Raw genomic sequence first — 7810 nt, 5'->3', positions numbered from 1 at the left:
TTTTATTTCGAATGCGTCGTTGCTTTGTCAAAGCATGATAAAATTTTGTGTTAAGATCCCCGGATGAATGCCACATATTCCGACTCTTCTGATGCCAATACTCTTCCTCATCCTTATACGCCTCTTGTAATTTCCTGGAAATCTCAATAATATCCTCTTGTGATCTGTTGTTATATGTTTGTACCTCCTTCAGAGCTTGTTGAAGATTATGAATTTTTTCCTTTCCATATGGTTGATTTTCCTTCCGCCAAGATGATATCTCATGTCGGCAGTTACTAATTTTAGTAATAAAATCCTCTGATTGACCTGTTCTGGATTCTGTCCAGCCCGATACAATTGACTCCATTAGCCCCTCTTGGCCTAACCACCTTTTATCAAACCTAAATTGTCCCCTTCTTCTCTTTGATGATCTGTCTTCCAAAAAAGCAATCACAGGGCGATGATCCGATCCCACCATCCTCAAGTATTCTGTATAAGAAACTGGAAACAGTGTGTGCCATTCTTCATTAGCTAAGGCTCGATCCAATCTGCATCTGACCATCACCGTTCCTTTCCCTTTGCCTCTCCGGCCTTGCCATGACAATTTATTACCTCGAGCTGGGAATTCCAATAACCCACTATTTCGTATCATATTGTTAAAAGGAATAAAAGATGTTGCACATCGTAAAGAACCCCCATCCTTTTCATGATTCCCAGTAATCTCATTTAGATCTCCTATAATAAACCAAGGATCCGACCTGGATAACCCATACCGGGTTAATCGCTCCCAAACTTGTTCCCTTAGTTTCTGATCCGGTTCACCATATACAAATGTAAGGAAAACTTGTTTCCCTTTGACCACAGCCTCAACATCAATCATTCTATTACTTGAATATATAATTTTAACTTGGAACTCATTGTTATAATAGAGAGCTAAACCACCATTACTCCCAATTGGATCCACCGTAGCCAGATTGTCATAACCAAAGTGAAATTGAAATCCTTGTACAAAACCAAAATCCTGTTTTGTTTCTGATAAAAATAAAAAATCTGGTTTGTTTTGATGCCATATTTCCAATGTCATATTTCCCGGAGATAACTCTTTGTCCAGTGACTTCCAAGACCTCTGCAATTCCAACTTAATATTTTCATATATAAAGAGACTGATTTTGCCCTTTCGAGCAAGAGGACTGGAGTTTAGTGATACTCAACAGTCTTATAATACCAGGTGCCTGGAAACCATAAATCCCGTACTCAAACCCATTAAGTGTATCACTAGACCCATCAGGATCATGATCACACCACCGAAACCCATCTTTCCAAATTGCCGATGACTCCTTGCCGTCATTCCATAAACCCATCAAAACAAGATACATATTATATATATTTAAACCATTACAGTTCTCTCTTAAAAATACCAATAGTTCATATAAATGTGCAAGATTTATCAATCGCTTAGCGAACCAGCTATTTTGATAAAACATACCATTAGACCCGTAAGACCATTTCAGTGCATTTAAACTAGCAACTAAGCCTACCATAAACATCCCATTAGTTAATTCATATAAAACACAAAGGGTACACAATACTATGTAGAACCCTCTAACTTGACTTAAGGATGAACCCCATCTCCTCGATCTCAAACAAATTTGCACCATGATACCTAAAATCATAGTCGCCAATGATCCCAAAGCCTCCATAGTTCCGAGAGCCCTCACCATCTCCTCTGTAACTGCCATAGTAGATATGAGGCTTCCTAGATCCCTTCTCAGCTACCATGCCCCACTTAGAGTCTACTGCATCAACCGCCTTACCCTTTCCCTTCCCATAGTACTCACGGCTGTCTCTTTCTTTGTTATGTTGACCCGTTTGTCCGTTAATGACCACACCCTTGTAACTACGAGCTCATTCCTCATGCTTCGTACCATCAGACCACGCCCCATTGCCTTCTCTGAGTTCCCTCCTTCGCTCTGGGCTCAGCTCTGAATTCTTCTCATCTAATGGGCATAGCTCCTCCTTGTGACAAAGACTAGCACATAGCTTGCAGTACCCAAATAACTTCTCATAGCGCAGAGACACCGCCGCTTCCTCCCCGTCATAGAACTCTCCTCCTTTGAAATCCACCGTCGTCTCGAGACACAGATCCTTGAACGCGTCAATGACTACTTGCACCCGGTTATGCTTCACATCAACCGCAACCACTCTCCCCAAGGCACCCCCAATGCTCTCAAAGGTCGGGACCGTCCTAAACTCAAGCGGGACTCCAATGACTCTTATCCAGAACATGATCTCTGAGGGAAAAGACTTGGACTGTTTTGGTTGCCACCTTGCCAAGGCCAGCATCCAATAGTCGAAATGGAAAGGCTGCTGCATTAAAACCGCTTCAAGTTCCTCCTCCGTCTTGAAGTCGAACTGGAATTTGCCAAAGCCCAAATCAGTTCTCGTTACCCTCTCCTCCAATTTCCAAATCTTTAGAAGATTTGTGAACAACGCCTTCATCTCCTGTTCCTCCGGATTCATACATCTCCCGATCAAAGTCTTGGAGTAGGTTTTGATCAATGCGGAGTTGTCAAAATGCGCCACTGAGATCTTCAGTCTTTTGCGCATACCCTCACCATTCCTCAGCTCCTCACCGTAGCTCAAGAGCTGGCTCTGCGTCATGATAATCAGGAAGAAAAAGAAAACTTTAAGCATGAAAAGAACGAGGAAAGAACCAGTGATATCCCAAAAAAACACTTCTGTCATCTCCTTATATTGACCCCAATTTCCCATATATTCAAACACCAAATATTCCACAATTAATTCGTATCTCTGTAATTTGATACTTTCTACTCTCAATCCCCGCAGATACCAAAACACCCAAACCTCGGTAAGGTAAAACAGCCCCATCTCCAGAAGGTATGAAGAGGAAAGAAAAGAATCACGATCTAAATTACAACCTGTAAAGATCCTGAGATCAATCTCTATTGCGTCCAGACTCCACCGCCCTTGGACCCAGATCTTCAATTTTCTTAAACTCCGACAGATCCTCTTTCCGATTCCCGGATCTCTCCCAAATCGGACCAAATAAAAGCCTTGATTCCCATAATCCTTGTTGTGATCACCATAGATCGAGTCCACCCAATCCCCTGCTCGAATTCCCGGATTCCATCTTCGTAAAATCATCAAACCCTAGTCGCCAATATCATCGCCGTTTTTAGGTCTTTTCAACAGTTTCTAAAACTTTCCTATTCTCTAAATTTATAAATTTTTAGTCATTACTAACATTATAATTAACGGTTTTGCTTAGGCATTGATTGTCGGCTTTCGATTCGGTCCGAGATCTTTTCAGTTTTTTTTTACTCTAGAAATATATAAACTGTTCGATTATTTATCAAAATTTTGTTTGTTTCAGTTAAATTTGTGTAAAACTGTTAGATAAATGATATCCGATAAAATTTTGGTTTCAATTCAGTTCTGGTTCGTTCTGTTTTGGATAATTAGGAAAAATCGGATAAAATCAGTTTTTAGCTATATGGGATTAAATAACAGGTAATTAAGATAAATTTAATTATTTTAGATATAAATTATTTGGATAATTCGGAATTTTTGGGTAATTCAGATAATTTTATTAAAAGTTAGATAAAAAGTATTCGGTAATTCGTTTTCCAGGTATTTCAGTTTATAAGTAATGTTTTAAAAATTATTTGGTAATTTTAAAAATAATTATAATTAATAGTTTTTAGTATATAAATAATACTTTGAATATTTGGATACATATTTGATTTTCGGTTCAGTCTGGTTTGTTTTTTTTTTCATTTCATTTTTTTTTGTTCTAGAGAGATATGAACAATTTGGTTATTTTTAAATATGTTTCTGTTTATTTTGGTTGGTGAAACAATTTCAGGATTGGACTAATATCCACCAAAATATTGGTTCCAATTCGGTTCCGAGGTTTTGGATAATTTCAGATCTTTTGGATATTAAATCAGTTTTATTTATTTTAAATGAAATATCGGGTAATTCGGGTAAATTAAATATTTTGGATTAAAATTATTCAGACAATTCGGTTCTTTCAGGTAATTTTTAAACATTTTAGGAAAAACAATATTCTGGTAATTCTGTTTTTAGGTAGTTCAGTTTATAAGTAGTGTTTTAAATATATTTGGTAATTCTAATACTAAAATTATTTGAGGATTTTATCTGTTTGATTCCAGTTTAGTTTTTTTTTTTTCTTGTTTTCAGAGATATATAGACTGTCTGGTTATCTATGACCAACAACTCAGTTTTGACATAATTAAAATAAACCATTACTAAATACCGATAATTATTTTCTATTTATTTTTTGGAATTTAATGAGTAAAATTTTATCGGATAAATCGGAGTGTAATGTATATTTTATCTAAACATACGAAATATCTGAATTTCATATGCCTCTGCCGTATAAATTACATTTTCAATAAATTAGATGTAGGTTCACTTTGACATAATTTAAATAAGCTAATACTATAGTTATTTTCTATTTATTTGTAGAATTTCATGTGCAAACATTTTTCATTGTTTAACTTTGTACTAGATTAAGAGCCGCGCAAGATAAACATTATATATAAAAATTATTTTATGTATTATATGTTCTTACATATTATGAAATAATAAATATATATTGAATAATTAAAAATCAGTAACTATTACATATATAATTAAATTGGTGCGAACGTATAAATCAATTTTATTAATCCAAACAATTTTTAAAAAAAAATTATATAATTAGATGGACCAACATATTTTTCTAATAATACTAAGAATCATCCTAGTGATGACATGTGGCTAGAAAAAGAAGTCGTAATATTTCACAAATAATATATAGGGGATATTCAATGATTTTTAATGGAATGTTTATAGTTGCGAGTCTTGCGACATCTTATAATTTAAAAAAAATTATCAATGTTAGTTCAAAACTTTTAACAAAAAAAATTATTCAAAGTAAATTTTAAAATTAAAATATTTATTTATTCAATATGGTTTATAGTTTTAAGCAATGCCTCTGTCCATATCACTCATCCACATATTTTGCTTATCCAATATCTATTACCTTGTTTGAATCTTCTGATTCTTAGATCAGTATATTTTAAATCGTAATGATTAATTAAATTAGACTTTTATTTATATGAATGTAATCATTTGTATTTTGTCATAACAAAAAATTTAAACCATGGATCGCAAAATTTGAATGTGAGACTTTTAACAGTTTTAGTAATTTATAGTCATTTTTAAAAATTTAAAATATAACATATACAGAAAAATCTAAATTTTTATAATATGGTTATTGTGATTTTCTTAAATTATTTTAATAGTTTAAAATTAAACAAATTTGATAGAAGATACATAATTTTTTATCAGATCTTTATTATTCAAAATCATTAATTGTCATATATACTTTAGCCACATTAGGAAATTCCGTAATCTTTATTTAAGGAAATAATAAATGACATTAATAATGAATTTATGGTTAGTTTAATAAAAAATTATTATATAATTAGATGGACCAACATATTTTTCTAATAATACTAAGAATCATCCTAGTGATGACATGTGGCTAGAAAAAGAAGTCGTAATATTTCACAAATAATATATAGGGGATATTCAATGATTTTTAATGGAATGTTTATAGTTGCGAGTCTTGCGACATAAGTAATTATTTGCCTTTGCAGCTCTACAACCAATTCTTTGTATTCATCTACTATATTTTTCGAATTTTTCCAGAGCTTCAATCATAGTTTTTGAATTCTCGAATTTCTACTTAAGCAATGCCTCTGTCCATATCACTCATCCACATATTTTGCTTATCCAATATCTATTACCTTGTTTGAATCTTCTGATTCTTAGATCATAGATTTTGATCGCCTGATTCGAACTCAAGTTAGGCTTTATTTACTCGAGCTCAACAACTCTTTTTTTCTTCATCATGATCTTTGATCATTTGCCTCTGCTCCAAATATTTAATCTTAGATTTTGATTGTTCGAGTTGCAACCCAAGCTGTGATTTATGTTCCTACAACTCAGTCACATCTTTTGTTGATACACCTATTAAATTATGCGTCTTCTCCTCAAGTTGTACGTCTTGTCTCTGCAGCTCAACCACCAGCTTCATATTTTTCCAATTTCATATTTTACTTTGTGTCTTTTCTCTGAAACCTGAGTCTAGCATTTCTTTGTTTTAGTTGCGGCTCAAACTGTGGTTTCTGCTTCTGGAACTCTGTTTCTGATTAACTTAAGAGAAGTATGTATAAACAATCTATAACTCAGGAGAACATCACGTAAAAGCTTCGATCTGGTGTCCTAAAGACTGTTTTAATTATTGAGGGCTCATAAGACGACTGAAACAGGAAGTCTATGAGTCTGTGTGGCATTTTCAGATTTCGTAGTTTGGTGTAGTTTGGTCACACTACCCTGATGGAACTTGTTTTATATAATATTAGAATTAGAAATTAGATTTCTAATATTCTCATCCACTTGAATTTTAGAATGTAGTATTTTTTCTTGATGAACATTCTTTCCTTTTTGCTTACTATATACAGAACTTGAGCAAAAAAAAAAAAAAGTAAATACATTATTTCTAGATTTTACATTGATTTTTATCTCACTTAAATTTACACGAGATATAAGAGAACAGAAGGAAAAAGAACAAACATAGAAGTAGACTGTAAAACCTATAAGAAGTCATCTCATACTTTTGTCTACAAAGATAACAGAATCATTCCACGCAACAGTGTTGAAAGCTAAACCTTGAAGTACTCTTGAACAGCTCTCCAACATAGCTTTTATAACATCCTGCAAACACAACATCAATAATATTATTCTGGTTAGTGTTTAGTACTTATTACCATCAAACTTAAATACTTTGCTTTCTTCAGTTTGTTTACCTTATTTACAGAATCTTGCATATATCTAACAATGTTTGAGACAATAACAATAGAGCAAAGTCTCTGCTCTCCCAGCGTTAACATAGGTCTTGAACGTAACGTAACAATATGATTAGTACTCTCTCTCTCTCTCTCCATCTACACTCATTGTGAGAGACGCACTTCGACGGTGGAGACGCACTTCGACGATTGAGTCAAATCGATAGAGGAGAGTCGGACAGCGTTAAATTCAGATTGCTCTGAGTCACATCAAAACCGCTTATGGAATAAATTGAACCTGTCTGCTTATGGAAATATCAACCTACATCTCCACCGTGAAATGACATTACTGGCCTCTGGCGACCTGCTCTGACCTCAACAGTGGCGGAGCACCTGCCAGACTTCAAATAAGAGAAAAAAAACTCTCTGAGATAGCCATTTCAGGAGAATAAGTCTACTAAGAAATATTGAGAATATGGATTTGAGAGGAGCAAGGCTACCTTTATATACTCGCAGATACACCGCTTTGCACAAAAGAAACTTGCATTAAAGGCTAGATCGTGGTTGATGGATTTCATAAGAGGCTTAACGGGATGAATCTGTAGTGGGAGCATTTATGTTGAAGAAGACGAATATCAAACGTCAAAATCGAAACCCCATAACGGCGGAAAAGAAAAGAAGGCGATGAACCCTAATTTACAAAACGACACTTTTTAAGGGTATTAACAGACAGGCTACAACAATATAAAGCCTAAACCCACAAAGAAAGCCACATCTATCGTCGAAGTCCATCACGAATTCTTCCCGATTACAAAAAAAAAAAAAGCCCAAGACGAATTCGTTTAATGAAACGACGCGGAGAGAAGGTAGACACGTGGCCGCGTACATGAAGCGAGTTTCCAGACTGGATCCGACGTGGACCCCCTAGAAATGAAGCCAACACTATTATA

General features: G+C 34.5%; 1 long non-coding RNA gene across 1 annotated transcript; it reads right to left on the bottom strand.

Annotated features, from left to right (window-relative positions):
* Window positions 1-6550: 6550 nt before the first annotated feature.
* Window positions 6551-7577, bottom strand: LOC106333419. The gene is made up of 3 exons (XR_001268367.1): window positions 7361-7577; window positions 6882-7261; window positions 6551-6789 (listed from the first exon to the last, which is right to left on the bottom strand). It is a non-coding gene; the product is annotated as an uncharacterized LOC106333419 (long non-coding RNA).
* Between the last annotated feature and the right edge of the window lie 233 nt (window positions 7578-7810).

Source organism: Brassica oleracea, chromosome C3, assembly GCF_000695525.1.
Source record: "Brassica oleracea var. oleracea cultivar TO1000 chromosome C3, BOL, whole genome shotgun sequence".
NCBI classification, from domain to species: Eukaryota; Viridiplantae; Streptophyta; class Magnoliopsida; order Brassicales; family Brassicaceae; genus Brassica; species Brassica oleracea.
This window is presented reverse-complemented; position numbering and strand designations above follow the sequence as displayed.